Source organism: Neocloeon triangulifer, unplaced genomic scaffold, assembly GCF_031216515.1.
Source record: "Neocloeon triangulifer isolate White Clay Creek 2 clone unplaced genomic scaffold, ASM3121651v1 ptg000011l, whole genome shotgun sequence".
Classification (NCBI taxonomy): Eukaryota; Metazoa; Arthropoda; class Insecta; order Ephemeroptera; family Baetidae; genus Neocloeon; species Neocloeon triangulifer.
This window is the reverse complement of record NW_026775553.1, coordinates 2,519,116-2,543,954: the sequence shown is the minus strand read 5'-3', so window position 1 is coordinate 2,543,954 and position 24,839 is coordinate 2,519,116. Positions and strand designations below refer to the sequence as shown.

The 24,839-nt window shown below is 35.3% G+C and overlaps 1 protein-coding gene across 2 annotated transcripts in view; it reads left to right on the top strand.

The window, feature by feature from the left end:
- Window positions 1-24,839, top strand: part of LOC132195858 (zinc finger protein 236-like) — a 189,228-nt gene that overhangs the window by 19,266 nt on the left and 145,123 nt on the right. For both annotated transcript variants that reach the window (XM_059618111.1, XM_059618110.1), the window contains exon 2: window positions 17,655-17,757. The gene's annotated coding sequence lies outside the window, so the exon portion shown is untranslated. The remainder of the gene's footprint in view (window positions 1-17,654; window positions 17,758-24,839) is intronic.

Sequence of the window (24,839 nt, the reverse complement as noted above, 5' to 3'; positions counted from 1 at the left end):
GCTTTATTTTAAGACTGCGCGCGTAATTTATTATGGACTGGCGTATTACTTACACTCTAATACGTTTACAACAACACACACACACACATGTGCTCGCAGGGCTGTAAATCAAAATTGTGAGAGTGTTTGCGCGAGAGATTTAATTTGTACACTCTCAAGTATGAAATATATTTCTAATTAGGGGACCCCTTCTTTGAAATTCTGCATGATTTGCAATTAATTTACTTAAATTAAGGGTAAAATGAAGAACTATAAGGTTGAATTATCATATTTTGCTGTAATTTGTGTTTACTTTAAGATCAAATATTTCCTCTGCCAACATCAAATCTATTATCAGGGTTAAAAATTTCCTCTGACGCGTCTGTAAAAAACGTGATAATATGCCAATTACTTTTAAATTCGAAAAGCATCAGCGCCACAAATGGGTATCTGGAGAACTAAAATTAATGAAAGAAATCGTCTGAACGTACGTTCACAATTATTTTGGGCTGGAGAAAGTTTTTAACCACTTTTAAATCCAGGAATTAATTCACGTAGTCAAATCTACAGTTTAAAATTATAATTATTTTAATTTTTTTTTATAATTTTTGGGAAAACAACTGTTTTTTTATTGATATCATTAATCAAAATTTTCTGACCGTATCCGTTTCCTCTCAATTTCGCTTTCTAATTGGCTCTGACCAAATTAAGGAAGCTGAGCGTTTTGTGCTGTGTTCACAAAACATTGGCGTAATTTTATGTTTTTACACGCCCTCTCATCGCGTTATTTTTGCATGCGATGCAGCATTTGGGGACGTCATAAAACCATGTCCACTGGAGCTAGTTGGCCTTTAATGGCCCTCGCCGAAGGAAATAAAAGCTCTCCATAACAACAGCGGCGCAGTTTTAAGGAGCGAAATAAATACACGGGAGGAGAGAAACATTATATTGCGACCATCAAATAAAACACACAGCACGTGTTTGTTATCTGCAATTATATTCGCAGAAAGCAATTAAGGTGGAGTGCTGCGCGTCGCGCCTCCATAACTGCAGCAAGTGCTCGAACGTGAGCTGAGAAGGAAAAACGGATAATGCGATAAGCGAAATGATCTGCCTGGTTCTGGATTAATATTGCAAAATTAAATTTTATTATATTATAAAAATAATTCATGTTTTAATGGTTTAAAGAGAATAAAAGGCTTTTTTTTATAATATTTTACAAATTTATTTCATATATTTAGTAAATATAAATATAGATTTTTAATTTATTTTATTAGATTTTTTTAATTGTTATATTCTTTTGAACTATTCTGATATAAAATCAAAATATAATCAAAATTAAAATATTGCAATTGATATTGTTAATTTGCTTAGTGGATGTTATTACTAAGAAAATTAAGGAGACTACTATAAGTGTTGAAAATTCTTGTCTTTTTATTACTTAATGAAAATAATTTAACTATTTTGAATGTAAAATATTCTGCAAATATAATTTAAAACAAACTGTATTTTCATACAATCAATTCATGCATTCAATATTTTGGTTTCTCACCAATCTAAGATTCTATTTTACAGAAACCTTAAACTACTTTAATAAATTGCTAGTGAGACCGCCGCACTTTCCATTTCCCTGGCTCTTAACATTTTGAGTAGAAAATCTTGGTGCGCTCAAGCAGCTTAGCGAGGGGCGGTTGCGGAATTAAAGCGCCTTCAAAAAAGGGCACAAGAAAATTGGCTGCAGGCGGCGTGGTCGGGTCTGGAATAATAAGGACTGGCATAATTAGCCGGGTTTTACTGCTGGGAGTCACGTTATGACCGTTATCTGAAACAATAATGCCGCTGTAGCGAATAAGAAACTTTCTTAAGGGTGCACGCTCGGCTGGCTCGAAAGGCATTTGCGAGGAAACGACGCGGCGGCGGCGGCGGGATTAATTTTATTTTCAGCCATGAATTAAGTAAGGTGACGTTGGTGCGGGGCACATACAGATAAAATCTTAGACTTTATTGCCCCCTTTTGCTCTCTGCCATTTTAATTCACCCCTCGGCCTCCCCCACGCGGTGCCAATTTCTTATCTCTCGCAGCCGGGGAATTTGAAATTCAGGCTCCAAACACTCATGGAATCGTAAATTAGGCGCGCGCGTTAAAAGGAGGAAATGCTGCGAGCAAAAAGCGGGCAAAAAACGAGCAGCTAATTATCACCCTTTTAAAAAGCTCTTTATTCCACCTAATGAAACACTTATGCGCGCGCGAGGGAAAACAATTAAATTACGCCATCAAGCAGAGTGAAAGAGAGCGAAAAAGGGTCTGGTGCTCTGGAAAAACATGAATGGAGAGCAGGAAAAAACAGAGTGTGTCGAGGGGATTTTCGGCCAACGCTGTAAACACCCTCTGCGGCGTTTAGAGCAAGGGTCGGAAAAGAGAGCGAAAGAGGGCGGAAAGCCGCTTTTTTCCCCGGCAGTGAATTTTTGCGCCATTCATCATGCTGCCCAACACCACCAAAAACACCACAATTGAGACGTGCTTTTTACTGCAGTGGCTTTTTAAGCGCCGGCACCCGCAAATTGTTGATTTTGTCGGAGTTGAGCTTTTTGTAATTGGACCTTAATTTGCAAGCCGATTTCAAAACCAGTGAGAGACTTCATGCTAGCAAACTGAAGATTTAAAAAAAAAAATTTATCAAGGAAATTAAAATACGCACTTTTTTCTAACAGTAATTATTTTTAAAAATTTGGATTTGTAAGTGAAGTTTTGAGGGACGCATAAGTGATTTTTTTTTTTAATTTTTGCATAAAAAAAGTAGGAAATAAAAATTATTTAATTTTATTTATTATTAAAATTTTACCCACTTTGTAGCAATTGCAGAAAAAATGATAAATCTATGAGAATGTAACATTAACAAACTTTTAAAAAACCAACTAAAATAAAAAAAAAATTGTAAGCAGTGTACAATGTAGAATTCAAAGCTTTATAGAAGAAGTTATAAAAATTCTGATTGTTGATTTAATTTCACGCAAAGAGAGATATTTTAATATTAAATTCTAATTTTATCTGATAGAGATATTAATTTCGATAAAACATAATTTTTTTCTATTGATTAAAATTTAAACTTAAAGTGAGTTTATGAGCAAGTTTTGCATGTGGAATGCGATACACCAAACCGAAGCACTTTTGCACCGTTCGATTAATTAAAATGCAGCAGCGGTGTGCGATGCAGGGAGCAATCAGACAGCTCAATACAGAGCGATGGAGCGTCACTTATGCACAATGTGTGCAGTTGTGCTACGCGTGCAAACCACAGGCATTAAAACATGCACTTCGGCCTAATCACGGCTCATTACAGAGATGGGCGCGCTCATATTATATGTTTGCACGCGTCGTGATTGTATTATTCCAGCGAGTGGCCGTTCTGAATAGAGCTGGACAAGAGTTTGAAAAGAGCTCTGCCCTCTCATCACACACGCACACACACACACACACGCATACCTGACGCGTGGAAAACAGGTTGCCGCAGATCATCAACGCAGCATCTTTTCCCCTCTCTCTGATTAATTTGTTATTCAAAGGCGCGTCTATTTATCTCGTTCTCAATTAACGCGCCGCACCAACAACAAAGGCTTCATTGTTGGAAAATTAAATGCGGGCGCTGCATTCACGAAATACACGCATACCTGCGAGTGACCGACCTCGGCTGTGAAATATTTGCTTGATTGATTGAGAGTCCTGCTCTTTATTAATTCCCTGGTGCAGTAATTTTTGAGAGAGACTTGTGTGAATTCGTAATATCGCCAGGGATTAATTCAAAGTGCTGCTCGCATGACATTTACGTGCTGTAATTACGGATTCCCACGAGTGAACACGAGTTGAAATTCAACGTTCTCTCCTCAATTTCACGTCGGGAGTGGGACAGTTCAAAAAACGAGAAATTTTAATAAACCAATAAAATATTTCAAAAACACTTCTTTTGGTGGATATAAAATTTTATTTCTGATTGAATTTTAGCAATTATTTGTCTGTTATGGTTTTTAACAGTTTTTAAAAGAATATGTTGCTAAGAAAATTTCAAAACAAATTTAAATAAATAAATAAAATATCCCTTTTAAATATAATTTGAATTGAAGAAATTGTTTAAAAAAATTCACTGATCAAATGACACAACATTTAAATTTGCAAAAACTATTTCTCAAATTTATTTACTGCTATAATTCGGTAATATAAATATCTCTCTATTAATTATCATCCTGCGATATTAGGAGCTAATTTGCTGACTATTTTACATTTTTTTTTTTAATTTAAGCAACACTTCCGAATGATTTAAAGTCAAATACATAAACTTTTTTTCAGGGTTGCAATGCATAGAAGCATCATTGCAAAAGAGCTATGTGAAAGATTGAAATCAAAGTAATGCCAAATATTATTTTACATTATATTATTTTAAATTATATTGTATTATATCATTATTTATTTATAATTATGTATTTAATAATGTTCATCAATCTAACATAATTCCTTTTTTTTAATGGCAAAGTAAATTAAATATAATTATTTAATATTTTTTTTTTCCATTTTGTAGTATTTGAAACGCATGCATAAAATGCTAATTTTTGACAAATTCGCTTGATTGCGGGTTCGGTTCGCCTTCCTTGGGTCTCTTTGTTTTACTTGAGATTCTCCGATTCAGCACAAATGCTAGCGAAGGAAAGTCTGCTTTCTTGGCGCAAAATCGGGCCGAGCTGGCGAGGTGCATTCTGATTACTTGGCAGGAAAACATTAAACTTAATTTGCCGCGCGCAGCCCCTGTCTTCTTCGCTGTGTGTGTGTAATCAGCAATTTGCGCGGGAATATAAGACGGGCGCGGCAATAAGTATAAGAGAGTATGCATATCAGGAACGTGACTTGCCATGCAACATTGGGCTGGAAGAAAGTGCCAGCTCAGCTGCCAGATAAGAAAGCCGCCGCCCTCCCTCCCGCACACTTAACAAGGAGGGAAGTGCACAAAGTTGGCGGAAAACATAGAAACCTGAAGACGTGTCACAGGAGACTCTTCAATAATTGATGAATTGTCTTTATTTGATAATTATTTGTTTCTCAGACATTTTTTCTACATTTTAAATTGATTTCTTTCTTATAAACTTTGTGCCATTTTGTGCAATACAAATTTTTTAAGCCAAAAAATTCCAAAATAAAAAAAATCATGCAAATTTTAGAATTAAGCAAAAAAGATAAATTCGGAATTTCCTTAGATTGCAAGGAACTATTTCTGAACGCATCCCTGTTGATCTGGAGACTCTGATTTTTGTTCAATTCTTTCACTTCCCTCGTAAGTAAGAATAGTGTTACATAATCTGGAAACAGGGGCAAGGTGCTGCTGCACGCTTTTGATGAGCCAGCGACTTTTAGGACCGCCAATAAAGATTAATATTGCTGCGATAGGGCGGTTGAGCGTCTTTTACGCTGATGAGATTTGGGCGATGATGAGAAAATCGCGCGCGTCTCTTCACTTCAAGCCAATGACAAAGTTGCAGAATAAGAAGCGAGGTGTGCTCATGGCTGGTGTTTGCTGCTCGCTAATCTGCACACCCGCTTTGCTCGCACAGTTTTCCTAATAAACAGGTTAACACCTTTTAAACGCTCTGCTTCGCTTCGCGCGTTTTCAGTTATTAACTCTTCTAATTAACTCCGGGGATTTGCTCATTTCGCGCCTCAAAGCCAATTCCCAGCTGCACTTTTTAGACGAGCTGCTTAATTCGACTCTAAAAGGTTCTCAACGCGTTGCTGTTTGTAGAGCAAGTTTGACGACCCTGAACTTGCAATTTTTATTAAATAATTGTTGTTAAATTGGCGGAAATTGAAAATTTGCAAAAGAAATTTCACCCCTATAGATTACGAAATTCGATTGGGCAATAATTACAGATTCAATTAAAATCAAACATTTTTCATTTTTCTGGTTTCGCGATTCTCCTTCTTTGCATTAATAGTAGAGGATGCAATCTATTTAAAATATGGCTGTGGTCTATAGAAAATTTTGTAGTTTTTTTATTGAATGTTTAATGATTTAAGATTTTTTTTATTGTGAGAGGTAAATAAATAATTTTAGACCATTTCTTAGCCGTTTTTTATTTTAACCTTCAAAATTAATAAATAAACAAAGAAAAATAACTAAAAATAATGTTAAATTATGTTTTATTGTTGTTATTAAAAATATTAAAAAATTGAATAATAAAAAATGAAATAAAACTATTGTATAACCCGTAAAAAATATTTTAAAATTTAATAAATAAAATTTAACTGTAAAACTGTTAATCATAATATTAAAACCGAAGAATCCCCGCATGATATTTAGGATTATTTTGGCCGCCGCAGGCAAAGGTGTGAGAAATTTCCGATTCTTATGCACATGCGAGCGGCGCGGTTACGATTGTGCGGGAGAAGCAGCGAGTGCTGCTTGTGCGTGTGTATATATTTTTAATTAAAACTTTTGCGCGCGGCGACAGCTCCTCTGGGGATGTGTAGCGCAGCGCCTGGATTGTCATGCATGCAGCACTTTTGTTGTCGTTGATTACGTTCTCCAGCGCGAAACATGCTCAAAGAGACGCAGCATTTCAAAGCCACGGGGACACATTTTATCATCAGCCAAAGAAAATGAGATGATGAGGAGGAGCACACACACGTCTTGAGCAAAGAAATAATGAGAGAGAGAGAGAGACGCCGGGATGAGATGGAGGTTTACTTTGGCACAGCTCACGGGTAGCAAAATATAAAGTTGGGCTCTCTCCGGCACCAGAGAGAGATCTACGGCTGCTGTTTCAGAGATCAAAAGAGAAAATGAAACTCTCGCCGCGTACGTATGTCTCAAGAAAGACGCACACACGTTCGTGTGCAGGCAGAACAAACACAGACACTCTGCTCGAAATAAAGTGAAAGCATCATTATGCAATCCGCCAGATCAACATTGCTTCAAACTTTATTAAAATAATCATCAGTCGACTGAGATATGAATATTTAATTTGATCCGACGAGAGATGGATGTGAGAAAAGCAGCTGTCTTCTAGCAAGAAGTGTTTTTTGTTCGATTGCAGCTTATTTTAGAGCAGAGTGATGTGAATTTCCTGTTGACTTTACTTGGGAAACTTACTATAATGTTGCCATGTGTTGATTATAATAGAGAATAAATAAATCAAAATCATACATTTTGGAAAATAGAATATTAACGTTAAATCGGATAAATAACTTTTACATCAAAATCATTGTAACATGAATGACATGAACAAGTCCTCATTTTTCAAAATTACTTTTTATTTGTTATAAAATTTGGCCAAGTGAATTTAATAAATAAGTATCGAAAAAATATAAAAAAGAATGTTATTAGGTTTTTATATTTTTAATGTTTAAAATATTACAAAATTAGTATTGAATTAGTTAAAACTGGTTAATAATATTAATTAGTGATTACAATAAACGTTTCAATTAAATTATTTTAACGTATAAAAGTATTTTAAAGTTCACTCAAGAAATAATTTAAAATTTTAATATATAAAATCCATCAGCAGGGTTTTTACAGACTTCTCATTGCCACAAAAAAATCGAATGAAACCGAATGAAACCTATTTAAAATTTAAATGATTAGCAATAATCCAGACAAGCAGGAAACGTATAGAATTTTTATAATTGAAATATTTTTATATTAAAAAAATTTTTTTTTTGAATAATACAATTTTTTCTTTTCTCGCTCCTTACGAGTAAAAAGTTATGCAACCTGCTTCCCAATCAAGCTCGGCGAATTGCATATTTCCCATTAGTTCTAGGTTGAAAAACCTCTCTCTCCAGTACAAATTGAGCGACTCGCGCCGTTGTGCTTTTAATTAAGAATTCACACTCCGGCTGAAATCCCTGTGGGTCCAATTTGGTTTGAAAGATCACGTAGAGAGGTGCGTCTCTTGGAAGACATGAGCGAGTGTGTTGCGGGACGGGTTATCATGCATGATTATTGCACACTTCTGCCACTTCATTAGGCTCTAAAGATGTGACTTGAACAATAATGAAATTGGCTCTCGCGACACGCAGAGACACAGAGATGAATTTGAAATCTCCAGATGCTGCAGCACAACTTTTAATTGTACTGCGCCTCGCTTCTTACAGAGGAACGGCGCGCGCGAGACGTAATTATTCCGTGATACATATCGCGCATGGAGTTTTAACTAATTTACGAGAACGACAAACTCGACGGCGGCGGTTATTAGCTGAATATGCAAATATTCCGTTTAAAATTAACTGAGCTTAACTCCGCACGCTCTCTCGCGCGGAATTGGTGCTAAATTGAATTTTTCCCGGCTGCGTTTCGAGAAAGTTTGCAGCGGCAGCCGCCATGGTGGAAAATATAATGCAATTTCCTTCCAGTTTAATTTGCCTTGGAAACTTCAAACGTCGCCCGGAGAGAGAGAGAACGAGCGAGCGAAGATAAAGTTTGATGAAAATACGCTCGGCACACACACACGCCGGCTTAATTGGAATAAGAATGCAAATTTGGGTGTAAGAAAGGAGGAAATTCGCTGGAGAGAGAGAGAGGAAGGGAGGGATGGAGCTGATCGAATTAAACCCGGGCCCGGCCAGAGCTCGATAAGGACGAAAAACATGATGGAAAAGTTAATAATTCACAATCCTATTTCCCTGGCGGTTCGCAGCTGCGTCTTTTTCTAGGATATGTACCTAAAACGCGGGACGGGTCGAAATTTATTATTCCGGGCCAAGGGTGGGGAAAAATCAAATTAAAAGGGGCCCCGGAGAAAGTAGTAGGGGGCGAAAGAGAAAAGGGTGTGGGAATTAAGACATTTTTCTAATGTTTCCTTGCACGGGATTTGTCGGCGCAAATGAAGAAGTAGCTTAGTCCAATATGGCCGGCTTGCGCAGAGGCTTGTAAAATTGCAGATGAAAAGACCAGAGTCTGCGCGCGCGATCACCTTTTTGCCATTCACAATGTGTGTGTCTGCCTTGCTCTCGCACGCATATGTATGTATTCTTAGGTCTTTTAAAAAGCAGCCGCCCCTGCACCACCCACCCACCCTCTCTCCACCCCAGAAAAGAGGGAGAGAAAAAGCGAGCAGAGGCTTTTTCCTCCTTATCATGGCGGATGAGTTTTCCACCCTCTCCGCGCGCTCTGATCGAAGAACAAGCTCAAAAAAGCAGACCCTCATCTGCCTGCCTGCCTTCCTAAGCCCTCGTCTCTCTCTTCAACCCTCCTCACCTATCCCGAGGAGTTGGTTGCGACGACCCGGCCAGAGCTCTTTATTCGTCCTCTCTCTCTTTTTCCCAAGCTGGCCACAAATTCGCCCTTCTCTTTATTCTGGGCCCAGCCCGCCGCTGCTGCTGCTTTTTCACCTTATTCCATCTTTCAACGTCCAGCAGTTTGACCTCGGCCGGCCGGGCACAAGTTTTAACTAACTAGATTCCCCTAGGAAAAGATCCGTAATAACGCAAAATTTAGAACTGGCGGGATAGTAGTGCAGTCGCCACCGCAGGCCTCGGCCCAATGCCCACTACTATTTCTCATGCCGGCGCAAGATTAATGCGCGCAATAAATTTCTAATTCTTGGGCGATGCTTAGCGGCCTCTTGCTTATATTTTACACCGTCGTGCGCTAGACCGAGTTTCGCTGCCAAAGATCTGCTTGGAAATAAATTGCTGGTTCTTGTTTCGCAAAGAATATCCACTAGAGAGATCTGTTGCAATGTATCAAGATTTTGATCATAGTCTTCTCTACTGACAAACCTTTTAAGAAATTTGAGTTTAACATTAATTAAAATTATATTTTATAGCTACAATTTTTCTGATTAATAAAAGATAAATATTAAAATTTAACCCAAATTTAAAGAAAGAAATAAAAATTTTTTTGCAATTGAATTTTTTTAACGTCAATTAATGATACATTTGATAGTTTGTTTTAAATTGTTAAACGAGATTGATTTAATTTTCTAATATATTTTTCATATTTTTGTACTTAGCAGAAATTTGAATTATCTCTTCAGAGCTGTAATTTTATTATCGTTGAAATTTTTGCTAATAAATTAAATTAATAATAGTCGAAGATTTGCCCTGATTCACCTGATTTAAAGGTTAAACAACCTTTTGAGCTTGCTTTGATTTGTCGTAAGTTGCGGTGTTCATCCGCATTATAGTTCCGATGACCGCGATGGTCGTTCGGTCGGCGGAAAGCAACCGACGTGCACTATCAAAGTCTGTAAATGCGCCAGCCACAATCAAGGGGGTGGCGACTTTGAGAATAAATTTAACCTGCACAGTCCTTCTTCAATTTAATTGTATAATAGAAAAGTTGGAAAAGAGTGGGTGAGAATAAAATTATAGCCATTTAATTCTTATATCAAGTCGTCAACTGTGAAAATTAACAATAATTTTCAAAAAGATAAATGAAGAAATGAAAAAAACTACGTGGCCTTTTTTCTATCTGACAATTGATTCAGCAAAAACTTTGCGGATTATAATAAAAGAAAAAAACTATTCTATGCATATACTTTCAACACTCAATAACTGCAATTATATTTCCTGAGGAAACTGTAAGTAAATCGAGTTTTTTTCGTTTTAAATAAAATAAATAAGAATTTTTCTGGAAAAAATTTAAATTTTAATTTAAACACTTTACAAACCCCCTTGAAAAATTATAAAATTTAGTATATGAATCCTTACAAAATTGGTAATTTTTTTAGAAAAGAGAAACGAAATAAATTTTGAGATCTCTGAAAGGCTATCTAGGGGTGGAAATTATCCCTCCAAATATGTTGTCTGCGAGCAAGTTTTCCCTCTTCCTTGCGGCCCCTGTGCCAAGCCAAATATTGAAAATAGTGCACATAAAATTGCGGCACCCGGTTCGCCGACGCAGCCCCTGAGCAACATCCACTTTTCTCGGCGGCGCGCACGCACCATTCCTCAAAGGCTTTAAAGTTATTGCTTCATCATCCATCCATCACATGCCATGCGTGTGTGCATGTGTGTGCTCAAGGTAATCACAAAATAAGCCACGAGCAGCACGCGGGTGTGTAAATATTGGCGTCTCTGCAGATTGAGAAAATCTCGGCACGTATAATAATTATGGTGCACAATGAAGGCGAGCGCGTGACGCGCCGGCCTCTCAAATTGTTGCCAATTTTCTTTCTTCGCCCCTCTCAAGCGACGGAGACATGCGCGCGAAAATCTCGCCAATGGCAGCTCCTTTCAGCATTTTGCATTTCCTCAAGAAACTCGTAATCAATTTTCTTTGACGTTTGTTAATTGGAAATTGTCCCTTTTCTCCTGGATTTTCATGAATATTGACGCGTTTTAAAATGAAGGGGGCGCCGCGAGGGTGAATGTAATTATTCTTTGTTTTAAATGGGCGGGTCTCTAAAGTAAAGATCCTTACCCCGCCTCTTTTCCTTCTCTCTCTCTCTCTCTCTCTCTCTCTCTCTCTCTCTTTTAACACCCTCGCCTCGCCTCGCCTCTCTGGTGGGTTGCCGGGGCGCATGCAAAGCAGCCGCGGCGGCAGCCCCTCGCAAAGAAAGCAATAAAGTACAGCCGAGCGTACACATCCCTGCTCTTTTTATCCACCCTCCTCTTCGTCTTCTTCTAAAAGCAGCCCCTAAATTATAGATAAGATCCTCTCTTGCTCTCTGGTCCCGACAAAATTTATAATTTATGCTGCGTGCCGGCGGGGAAGAAAGCCAGGGGGCAAGAAGAAGCAGAAGAAGGGCTTTTTATCCCTTCCCAAAATGCGGGGACCAGAAATTAATAAATTTTGAATTCTTCCAAGCGTAACAGTTTCAAAAGGAAAGCAAATATAGTACTGGGCAAAAGTTTGATGCAAAACATAATACAACAAGAAATATAAAATTCTTTAAATTTTTATCCTTAAAAATTGATCTAGAAAGACAAAAATACTGTGAAAAAGGCAAATTATGAAGAATTAAATTAATTCTTTTCTATTTGTATGCTTAAATATTAATATCATTTTGCTATTTATTAACTTACTTATTATTCATAATAATATTATACCAACTTCCAGCTTTCAGCAAAAAACATAAGGATAAAATGTGTTTTGTGTAACTTCATTTTCATATGGAGGCCAATTTACATGAACTGATCAAAATTTCATATTGGAAGTTAAATTTAATCTCCTTAAATATAGCTACATTAATTGATATCCCACTTTCAATGTTACCTGCACGGTATAATTAAACTATGCAATTAAAATCTGCAATAAACTATCAAATATAACAAAAAAATTATGAGTTTTCAAATGATCATATATTAAAACTGATTGGAATGAATGGAGCAATTATCATTTAAAAATTGAGTATTTTAATGGCTAATTGCGCTATACTGGCGGGCTATATAGGATTTAGAATATGAGCTGGTGCCTTTAAATTTATTATAAATATTTTTGTCACAAATTTAAATTGACACACAATCCAAATATAAAAGCATGCACAAATGGAAAGCATTTTAAAATACCCATTTAGCAGAAACTCCAATTTCACTCTTTTCCGAAAATGCATTAAACATTTTTTTAAAACACATAAATAAAACGTGTACTACTTTGCATGTTTAATGCACACTCATTTTTCCTCATTTTGCAGAACCCAAATTTCGGTCGTTCGGGCGGAATGAATGTGCGCAAAAGCTATTAAGCCGTGCGTGTGGTGGCGAGGGAAGAACAATGAATCCGCCGCCTTTTAATCTCGTTAATTTTTAATTACGACGTTTGACTCTCGAGAGCAGAGCACGCCCTCAATAAAAATCTCCACCGCACGCAGATTCCAGCATGCGTATAAAATGTGCATCCCCGAAAATAATAAATTTCCCATTGAGAGAGAAAGAGAATTTATGGTCAATTTCTGCGGCGCAAAACCGCACAATTAATAAGTATAGAGAGTAAAAAGGGGCCTCGCTTTTTGCTTAGAGCGCAGAGAAAATTACACTCACACACAAGAAGTATAAAATGAATGATCGTGTTTTACGAAACAGTGGGCGCCGCCGTTTTTACCCTCGCATGTCGGTCCAGCTTTATTCTTTTTGCACCGAGCAAACAGCCGCGAGAGTGGAATATAATATTTACACACGCACGCAGCGAGAGAGCGAAAGAGGCCGAGTCTGTAACTTTATATAATACATAAATGAAAATCTCTCAAAAACAGATTATCCCTGCTCGGGCGGCTCAAATTTATTTCTCTCTCTCTCTTTCTCTTTCGGAGCCGATTTTAATGAACAAGAACAAAGCGATAACTTTCTTCATCCAATCCGAACCCTTCTCTGATTTTTTGCTCGTTACGTGTAGAGGGAGGACACGCGCGCATAGTTGGAAAATAGAGAAAGAGAGACCTGCGTGTGTGTTTTAAAGCAGGCTTGACCGTTGTCCGCCCCGAGCGGTTTCCTGAGGGAGCTCTCGCAGGTTTTTGGCCCCATAATTCTACTTTGCCTTATATATAATATGTTGTAAAAGCCCTCTTTGCTGCTTTTCTAACCAAAATCCCAGCCAGCAGCCACCCACAATACACCAGCGGCAAAAACGAGCCTCGTTTGCCATAAGGGATGCGCGCTGCATGTTTTAGTCCGAGAAGCAGAGAAATTCAAGAGAAAATAACACTCGCTCACCGCCACCACTTGGCCCCACATGTACGTTCGCCCAGAGAGAGATGTGTTCTTTCACCTTGCTTGCGCTCGCTAACAGCGTTAATTACCTGTTTACCAATTAAACACCGCGCGCTTTTATTTATGACACCAAATATTTATCGCCGTGTTAACAAAATAATTAATGAAGGAACGGAACCAAATATTTCACAGCAAGTTTTTTTTAAGTACATATTTTTCAGTTAAAAATAGTGCAATTCCTTAACATGAATATTTTATGAAGTTTGCCTTTGCAGCTTTTTAAATAAATTAAACATTCAATTTAGGTTGGAAATTATGTACAAATAAGTTAATAAGTTGATTGTTTCAACAATTTTTTATGCAAATTTTCAAAACTTAAATAAAAAGATTCACTCTTCTGGATGTATTAATTTTTTTAGGAATCATAAATTTAACTTAAAGTTATGCAGACCCATCAAAATTTACAAATTCACATTAATTTTCAAATGATTTTTTCTACCAGTATGAGTTTTACGTCTTCAACTTCAAAGTGATTGGGATTATTTTGATCATATTTTTGTTTTTATGAAAGAAATACGCAAATTTTAATTAAATAGAAATACGAAAACCCGAGAGAAGAAGTTGATTTTCAAAATTTTGTTGTCTAACATGTTGAGTGGAGTAGTTCATATATTATACTTTTTGTTTTATATATGTTCTTCAAAATATATTTTTAAATTAGGATTGTTATCGTAATAAAATTTTAAAATGTAAAAAATATTATGAAATTTAAAATTGTTATAAAAATAATATAAAAATATTGCATAATAAAAAAATATTATTATTAAAAGTGATGGTTACAATGTTCTTTTTTCATTTTTCATAATATTTTCATTGAATTTTCTTAATTTTTCTTTAACATTTTTGACAGATTATAGGGCGTAAGTGGCCAATTTGTTTATTACTTCTTTTAATTTTTTTGTATCCTCTTTGGTCCCTCTAAATTGAAATTTGCAAATTAAATTTAATAATTAAACATGCAGTTTTTTTTAAATGAATAATTTATGACTTACTTTTGAGACATTGTGGAGGTGCGTTGTGAATTTTGGTGTTTGTCCGCGGCTGTGACCGAGTAGTGACTGGGGCTCATTAAAACTGTGTCTGATTCCAGAATAGGCCGTGATTTGCGTGCTGCAGGGGGAGGCCGCGACCAGTTGGTTATTTAGTTGCTTGAGATTGTGCATTGTAGTTGCAGGTAGGAGGGAAGGAAGAGGTAGTCCGGTGCAGGCCACGTAAAAATGAGCGCATTAGAAAAAATCAAAATTCTCACAGAGACAGGTTCGTGCTTGAATTGCCCTTGTGTGTCCGCGCGGGGTCACTCTGCATGAACCCGCCTGGCGATTCTATTCCACAGAGCGCGTTATAACTTCTTGACAAGTTTTTTCTGCAAGCCTATTGAACTGGAAAGGGATATCGCATTATTGAGTTCCCACACATTTATTAATAGAATGTGCAGTAAATTTACTAAGTAAAATAGAAGAAAATATTTAATTATATTCTTTCAACTTCAAATAGTAGATTTGCAAGCACTGCAGATTGTTAATCATAAATTGAATGTTACGTGTTATTATATTTTAAATTAATTAAAAGCAAATATTATTATCTCTTTATATTATTTTAACTAATAATATTTAAACATATTCTAAATTTAATTTTTATTGTATTTTATAATAATTGGTTGATTTTAAGAAAGATATTTTATAAAAAATTGTCTCGCGATATTAATATATTTTAATGTGACGAATTTTTTAACATTATATCTTGCCATTTGACAATGATATTATGAATGACTTACTCATATTTGGTCAAATCAAATGATGGTTGTGCAGTTTATTATTAAATAGGTGATTCAGTAGATTATTTTATTCCCTGAAAATAAAAATTGATAAGTTTTTCAATAAACAGGCTAATACAATTTTATATTTTGAGAAAGTAACCTATATGGAAATGCATCCTTCGAATATCCCCGCCGGCTGTTCAATTCTCAAACGGGCCAACAAAGTCTTTTGAAAACTGGATTCCGAAAGACGGACAGTTGCTGCCCTCAGCGCGCGTCCCCCTTTTCTGAAACACAATACACTCGAAATTTGTTTCTCCCTTATCGGGGCAGACCGGGACGATAAAGTCGCAATTCTGGCCAAAAGATCCAGTTTTGGAAAGAGGTCATGAGAATGACCCGCTACTGTGTCGTTTCCGCAAGTGACCAGTCCGGTTTTCCGCGGCCGGCCGTGAGAAGGGTCAGTTTGTTTTTCCGCCAAACACCCCTGCGCCGACGGTCCCGGCTAGGACGGGCCCATTTCATATCAAGCACTCGATAAAGGAGACAATGCCAGCGCTTGCCCCGTCGGAAAAAATAATGTAAATCGCTCTCTTGGTCGGACCAGCCAAACAACTTTTGAGTGCGTTTATATCGCTTTCTTCGCACGTCCCTCTCAACGCCTTTCAAAATTTTTTAGCATATAAGATTTGGAAGTTCTGATTTTAAAGATAACTATTATTTTACATTGATAATTCACAGAAGAAAACGTTGCAAATTTAATGATGTTTTTCGAATGACAAGGGCAATCAATTTGTATCAAGAAAAATTAAAAAGATAAAATTGAAATTTTCTACGCATGAAGGGAAGGAAAATAAAATTAATTTATTACTCTTTACAAATAACTGTTTTACACAATTGAAAAAAGAAGTATAAACCAATCCTTTTTCTTTTTCATTAATAATTTTTTTATAATCTATAAATATAAAATTTCGAAGCAAGTTATTGTGCTACTTAATCATTAAAATGTCCTACCCCGGGAAAGCTTGTTTTTGTCATATAAGCAGATTTCTTCTTTATATCCATTGTTTTAGTCAAATTTATGCTGGTGGGGTGGCAAAGCCCTTTCTTGTCAAAAACCCTTAACCACTTTTTCAATTCTTTATTCTTGTTATTATCATTTTTTAAAAATAGCACTTAACTTATATATTACTAAGAAATGAACATTCAAGATCGTCAAAAAGCTGAATTGAGTTCCATCATCATTAGAGGACTAAATATATTACTCAAAATATTTATTTCATTACACAATTAAGAATAAATTCTTAAGCTTGTGAAGCTTAACAATGATTGCGCTTAAAATTTATTTGCATCTATTTCTTGTTAATAATATTATAATAATAAAAAAAATAGTTTAAATAATTCATTTAAAATAATCCTACTAAAAAGTTATCAGTACTTAATACATAATAAATAATTGTTAGCGAAGCAAAATTAAAATATACGTAATAATTAAAAAATATTTCATAAAGCATAATTTTATAAAAGTACTCATAAAATAACAGCTGTAGTAGGGTAAATATATTAATTTAGTTTTAAGCAGTGCTTTAAGTAATGTTTATTGATACATAATCAGCATTTATACCAATAAACACATCAATTATCCATGCATTTATATAAAATACAAAAATTATCAGGATTAAATCAAGATATCTCCAGTTTTTAGCAAAGTTTCATTTGCAATTTACGAGACACAGTTTTCAATAAATTATGCCTCATAATTTCCTTAAAAAATGTTGTTACTTTTAGATAATTATCAATATATAGAATTTTCTCAGCCATATTAAATTTTGCTGCTCTGTTTCCGTGTTCATATTTTTATAAATTGCATTGAGCTATTATGTGGAATATTTAGTTACCAGGCGGTTCTGATACAATAGTCTAGGTTTTTTTAAAATTCTTATACTTCTGAAAAGGAATTAAAGGAATAGCATTAAGATTCTACATTTTAAGTAAATTTCCATGCGTGCTGCTTTTATTTATTTTCAGCGGAAGAATGTTCTTTAATTAAATCAAATCTTTATTATATTTACTGTAAGCTCTGTGATATATCAACAAACACTTTACTTTTATGTCGCAAAAATATTGAGAGCAAATTTTTCTTTGTATTTTAATTTTTAAAATAGAAACTAAAACACCTATAAAAATAAAGAATTAAAACTTGAAACCAAATCTGTTTGCTTCTAGGGTGACGCAGTCGTTTGGACTTGGTGATTTCATGAGCCTCCGATTTTTATGATTTCGTTCCCCGGCTGCTCCATCCACAAGCAACAGCAAAGAAGCCTATAATGTGAGTACAAATCATTGTTTTTAAGAATGTTTCACTTAAATTTTCATTTCACACTCTCTATTTTAATTCCCGTTTTTAATGTCCATAAAAATATTTAAATTAAATCATTTCATTTTTCTAAAATTTCAGCGTCAAGTGATAGTAGTTTTATTTGATCAGAAGTTTCCATTGAAAAACCGCGCGGTGCTTATCAGCTTGGTGCATTCGCGTCTCCTAATTAGGATTATCTTGTCTGCGCCAAGAGCCTGGCCGACAGCTAATCTGTCATGCGACAAAAAGCGAGTGAATCTACGCGGCGACAGAGAGAGAGAGAGAGAATGAAAGAATGAGAGAGCGAGTTCTCATGGTTGTCGCCGTCGTAATTATCCCGAGGCGCACAAACCGGACGACTGCACAGTGGTCAGTGGCGGGAATTAAAACTGGCCGGCCGCGCGCGGCAGGCAGGGTGGGCGATAAGCCCGGCCGGCCTCGGCTATACTTTCGTCGGCACTCACAAAAAGAATTAGCCAAAAAAGAGCTGGAGCGAGAGGGATTTTTCATCACTCTCTCTTTCACACACGAGAGAGAGGGAAAAGAGCAGTAAGCGGTCCAGTGGTTTTTCAACACAAAGGGGAAGCTAATAAATTAATTCGTGGAACAACGCTTTTTTATTGCGCCCCGTGTAAAAGTCTATTAGCCTCGGCCTAATTGTTTTACCTCTTGACGCTTTGACTTCTAAATTCTTCCTGTTATTTTTCATTGTAAACAGACGTGATAGACAAAATGATTAATTCTTTAATAAACAAAGCAAAGTAAGGAAAGTCCATTGTGTATCGATAAAATTTCTCAAAATATAAGAGCACAAGTTTTTGGTTATTTAATATTGGTTAATGTTTTATTAATGAAATTTTGTAATTAAAAAAAAATAATGGAATATTTGATGCCCAATTTTACCAATAAAAATTTAAATCTTTAATTTATAATAAATACAAAATTATATTTATCAAATTATTTAAATTAAATTTAAATAAATATTAAATGTAATAATATTTATTAAATAAATATTAAATATTGAATAAAAAAAAAACTATATGAAATGGATTTTTATGTTTCATTTTTTATATAACTATATTTGCGCTGTCACATAAAATATTGATTGAAAAATAATCAAAATAAATAGCTTCAGGCGAGTGCATCTGATTGATTAAATTTAAAATGAATGTGGACGCGGCGCGGTGTGAGGGCAGAGGACGCGCGTTCTAATCAGGCAGGACTGACAGCGGTCAGAGTGGAAACCGCAAAGGCTGGACCTCCGCAGGGTGGAAAGGAGACCAGTCGGTAGAGAGAAAATTTGTAAAAGCCGCAACAATGAGGAAATGCCACATTCGGTTGAATTGATTGCAAAATCAATTTTCGTTTTGTAAAAAGAAATCTGCTAAAAATTACAAAAAAACGTAATTTTTGTAAAATACTCAGATTGTGTTGCTGGTAAACAATAGAATAAATATCACATTTATGAATATAAATTGAGTAAGAAAACGCTTTGCGAGACTGTCCTTGTTTTTTTCATGGAAATTTTTCTATGCCTCTGAAACAAAATATTAATAGAGAATTAAGTATATTTAATTAATTGAGATCAAGGCTCTTGCAATTAGTTTTAAATTAATAAAGTTAGATTAAATATATCAATTTACTATTAAAGAACTGTAACTAAATTAAAGAAAGTAACTACCAAATGAATGAAAAATTTGTGATTTAAAAATATGCACATGAATCTCGCAATTCTAAAAGTCGGTTTCAAGTTTAATTACCTTTTCTGGCCGGTCAATTCCCCATTACTTAAATTTTTGTTTGATAAATAGTTCTATGTAATTTATATGTATTTTTATAATTGCTTCTGTATATAACAGTTTTATCTTCTCTTGAATTTAATAAATTATAGGCTCTTAACTATGTATTTATTTTTAATTAAGAAAATTCGCAATAGAATAGTTACAAAAAAAAAGAATGCGTCGCATCTTCTACACAATTCCAGATCTCTCTTTTGTGCGGTAGCGCGGGAAAGGGTTGAAGGGGTTCAGCGGTTTTCCGAAAGATGGAAGCAGCTGAATTATTTTATCAAGGCATTTTATAATTCGAGTCGAGCGAATGAGAAAGGAAGAGCTGCAGAGGGGTAAAGAGAACTGGCTCGCCAGTAGCCACTATTGTGCTTTGATCAGCCAAGTTTGATAATACTCAAATAATAAAAATTCTTCATAAGCTGTAAGAAATTAACTATTTATAAAATTAATTAAAATTTTATTCCAATTTTTTAGAGGGGATTGAAAATAAATTTTTTTTTAATCCTCGAAATTTATAGGTTGATAAGTTGGTTTGATATTTTTTAATATATTTTAATCGGCAAAGTATGGCAATAAATTTGAGGTGGAACGAGGTGTAGCTGTCAATTGGGAGGTAATGAATGGCTCCCCGCGGTTGCTTTTCTCGTCGTCGTCGCAGGCGAGATAAGAGACGCGCCGCGAAAGAGAATAGGGATGAATAATTCAGCAGAGGCTTATTTATGCGGAGCGACCTGGCGAAAAATGCAAAAGGTCCTCGCAGGAAACAAAAGTGCCACTTTAAAAAATGCGGCCCTTCACGACTTTCACGACTGGCGTATTTATGATCGCGCCGTCGAGCCAAACAAAAGCTGCTCTTCTATGTAAATAATTTGCTCATTTGCATAATGATGTGTTTAAGAAAAGCAGCCTGGCCTGCTTAACGCGAGGTCTATAAATTTATAATGAGTCAATCAGAATCGACCCACGGTCTATTATATTTTAAAACACCGCCGATTGCATCAGAGATGTTTTATAATATAATTATTTTAAAGGGTATAAAAAAAATATGTAAATAGGATGACTTAGTTGGTGCGTTTAATTATAATAATCTTCAGTTAAAATTTTCCATAACTTTTATTTAATACATATAAATAAGTTCTAGCTAATGAAAATTTATTTATTGCTCTTCTATATCAAAAGCAATTGAATTAATAAAAAATAATTTTGCTTTCATTTTTATTTTCTTGTTGCTATTAGCTAAATTGTATTAAAATTTGTCTTCAATTAATTAAGTGAATTGATATTAAAATAGAAATGATTAACCTTATTGAATATAAATATTTATAAAGATGCGTAATATATTATATAAAAAATATGAATCATCATCAATTGTTGCAAAAGAGTTATCTTAAATTATTGGATTGCAATTTAGTGTATAAAAAGACGAAAAAAATAAATTAAAAAGCCACAGCCTCAATTTAAGGGCTGTGGAGCTGCATGTTGTAAATAATTAGACGTCGTTCAAAACGTATTAGGTGATGGGAATTGGTGCAAATGATGCGAAAAATGAAGTAAAATTCCAGCGTGTGCGCGCCGAGAAAAGGCGCGGGCGGAGAAGCGAGAGGAAAATAATTCTGGTGCAAGAGCAGACGAGGCGGCAGAGCAAATTCGAATTCCCCCAGCATCCAATAAGAAAGAATGCAAAGTCCATTTACTTGGCAAAGCCCTCGGCAAGATCCTTTTTAATTGCGCTGCTCGTCTGCCATATTAATTGCCACGCGCGGCGCTATCAAATTTATACTGGCTGGCGAGCGGAATTAAAAGAAAAGGGACGACGAATAAAAAAGTGTTCTGATGGAAAAGCCGTAAAAGGGGATTTTGAAAGGAGGAGGAGAGCCGGCCAGACGCGGATAAAAAGAGAAGAAAAGCTGAAAGGGATTTCGCGCTCAATGAGAAACATTCAGTCTTTTCTCGCAGCTCTGAAAAGGACCGACTTTGGAACAGAGGGGGAGTGATTTGCACCAAATAAATTTCATTTTGGTGTTAAGAAAAAAGGATTAGCATCAAAGTCAATCTATGGATGAAAAATTAATATTTGAAATCTCTATTTTAGGTAATTTCATGAGTGATTGATTCTACAATTGTTATGATTAAGTTTTAGCCCTTTTTATGGAGAAAAAAAGCATAATCAGAGACGCAAGTCTAATGTAAGAAAATAAAGTTTTTGTCTTTTAATATATTTTCCTCAAGATTTTACTCCATCTCGATCTCTTAAAATTATAAAAATAATCTTAAAGTAAATCAAACAAACTGCTTACAGCAATATTTTAGCAAAAGGAATTTTCATAAAAAAAGTCATTTTGGTCTTTGCTCTCTACTCTCATTCTGGCCGAACATATTTTTCCTTCTCATTTCGCAAAGCTGGAAAATTCAGTCATCAAGGGTAACGCCATTGCGCACCCTAGCTCTGCTTCAAAGAAATTCATTACGTCCGCCCGCCTCGCGTAATTATTATTGCTCATTTATTCTTCTTCTTCTTGTGCCGCTCGTTTTCGTCCCGGCGCCAACAAACCGTGGGTGCGGATTTTTTAAACCCCCTTGAGCGAGCCAACGACGACGAGAGACCCCACCGTGGAATTATGTATAGTGAGAGACGCTGTGCAAAATAATAATAATTATACACTCCCCGCAGCCAAGAAAATGCTGCGGAATTGCGGAAAAGAAATGAGGGCGCGCCGTCTGCGCTCGGCTCAATAAGAGATGGAAATAAATTTCATCTGAATAAAACTTGGTCGAAAAATTATAATTTACATCAAAATAAATTAATTTCGTGTTTATAATCACTAAAAGATGCTCAAATAAATAAATACATATAAAAAATTTAGAATTAATTATGGTCTTTTTTAGTCTACTTAAATTATTAATTAATTGAAAACTTACATTACAACACAATAAAATATTTGAAATATTATAAAAGTAATTACCAATATTGACTTATTATTTAAAATATTTTATTTTTATAAAAATTATTTTTTGTATTATATTTATTTACTGATTTATATAATTTTAAACTTTAACTCCGTTTTTTATAATTTTTATCTTACTTTTAAAGTTATTTTAAGTTATTATTATCAGGGTTGTCAATCCAGCAAGTAGTTGTCAAACGTTAAACATCAAATGACTTGTTGGTGACAATGGTGACAGTGTGTTAACTATTATTATGAATGTCTTTGGATTTAATATTCTTTATTCTAATTTATCAAATGTATAATGCTGTAAATCTGAATGGCATGCAGTGCAGATTGTATTTTGTCTAAATTTAAAAAAAAAAGATTATTTTCCGTTTTGGTGACCCATTAAGAAATTTTTTAGGTAAATTATTATAAAATAATATATTGTACATCGTCCCAGATTTGGTTTTTAAAATTATTTTCTCGTATGAGAATAAAAATTTGTTGCTATAAAAATGTAAACAATAATTTAAATTGTTATATTGAAATTTTTCTGAATATTCTTACATCAAAAAAGGTTTCACACTTAAAATATGGGCCAATCTCAATGAATTAATTTGTTTGATCTTTTTATTGGTGCCCATGAAATAGTTTTTTTACCATAAAAGGTAGTATTAAAATAAAATAGCAATTTTCTTCGACAAAAAAATGTACCTTTTGCTTTTCACTCCATTACAAATGTTTGTAAAGTTGTAAAAATATTAATCAAATAAAATTTTAAATATCCGTTCTGAATTTCACAACAGCCGCTTCTGAAAATGCAACAAAGTCGTCGTCGTCGGGCAAAGAAAGTGCAATGAGTTCAGTGGAGCAAAAAATTTTGAGCAACTGCCTGCATTTATATAATACAGAGTTGCAAACCGGTCTTCAAGATGCATTCTCACCAAACTGCATGCAAAAAACGTTTGAATGCAGGAGAAGAGGCGAGAGAGGAAAACAAAGTTCGTTAGTCATTAAACGCGCGCCTATCCTTATTAATAGATCGGCAGCAATGAAGTTCTTGTTAATAGTGAAAGTCTTGGCACTCTCTCCGCGTTCAATCATCCCCTCCGCCCTGTAATCCTTTCGCTCCAAGAAGCAACAATTCGATCAATCTTTTTCGCCATCGATCACTCGGGCGCGGCCATCAAACAAACTATGTCCCAAGTTTCTTCGCACTTCTTTTCGCCAAAAATTGGAAAGTTGCTTTTTGCCGAAAGCAATTAATTTGGCCGCTTGGGGGACAAAAGAAATAAGCCTCTTCGTCTTGGGTCGCTTTTTTGCACAACCGCGGGGGACAAATGTTCTGCATTTCCATAAAAAGAGAGAGACGAGCTTACTTAAAATTCACACAACACAAAGCTAATTTATATGCATGACGGAATCCGAAATTTCAATACGCTCGCTCGCGACTCCGGCATCACTTTTTTGCATATTTGCAAATAATATAATTTCCCAGCAGAATAAGAAGGAAATCGTGCGTCATTGCAGGAAAAATTCAGTTAATTTGCATCGCGTAATGGGAAAGAGAAATTTACTTGATTTTATATACGCAGCAAATTATATAATATATTTCTCCGCGCAAAAGAGCTGCAACAGAAAACAGGCCCGTGTACAATTATAATGCACGTACACAGGTAATTTTTCAATAAAAAATAATATGTGTGTCTGCATTGAAAAGCAACCCTTCCTCTCAGATTAGCATTCATAGACACGGCGTTGCCTGCTTGTAAAAAATTGTATAAAATCTGAGAGGGGAAAAGGAAACTGCCCCGTCCAGTTGCACCAAGACTTGCATGACCAGTGTTTGAAAATATGTATGATAATCATTTCGAGCCGGAGGGGAATCGGAAAAAAATGTTGAGAAAGAGGGCCGCGCACCTCGAGGAGGACAAAAAAAGCGAAAAGATACGCGATGAAAAGATTTTCGGCTCAGTCTTTACCTGGGTCGAATGCGTGCGGCATGTATGAGTGTGTGTCTCTCTAATTTTGCATAATTTGTTTTATTTCGGTTTGTATTTTTAATCTATTGCAATTATTTTTAAGAATTTTAGAAAAGTTGGCATTTGGTCGTCAATGGAAATTGATGTGTTTGCTCAAGCATGATTGTTAATTTGAGTCCAACGGCGTGATTAATGTGTGCACATCATTCAATGTTTGGATTTTTTGCAGACTGCAGCAAAGTTGCACGAGTTGCGGATTGGTTTGCGCTCGCGAATATATTCCCGCCTCCTTGGTCGATTTATACTTTTTGCACGGCCTACACCCCACCAGTTTTATGCAAATTTTTAGT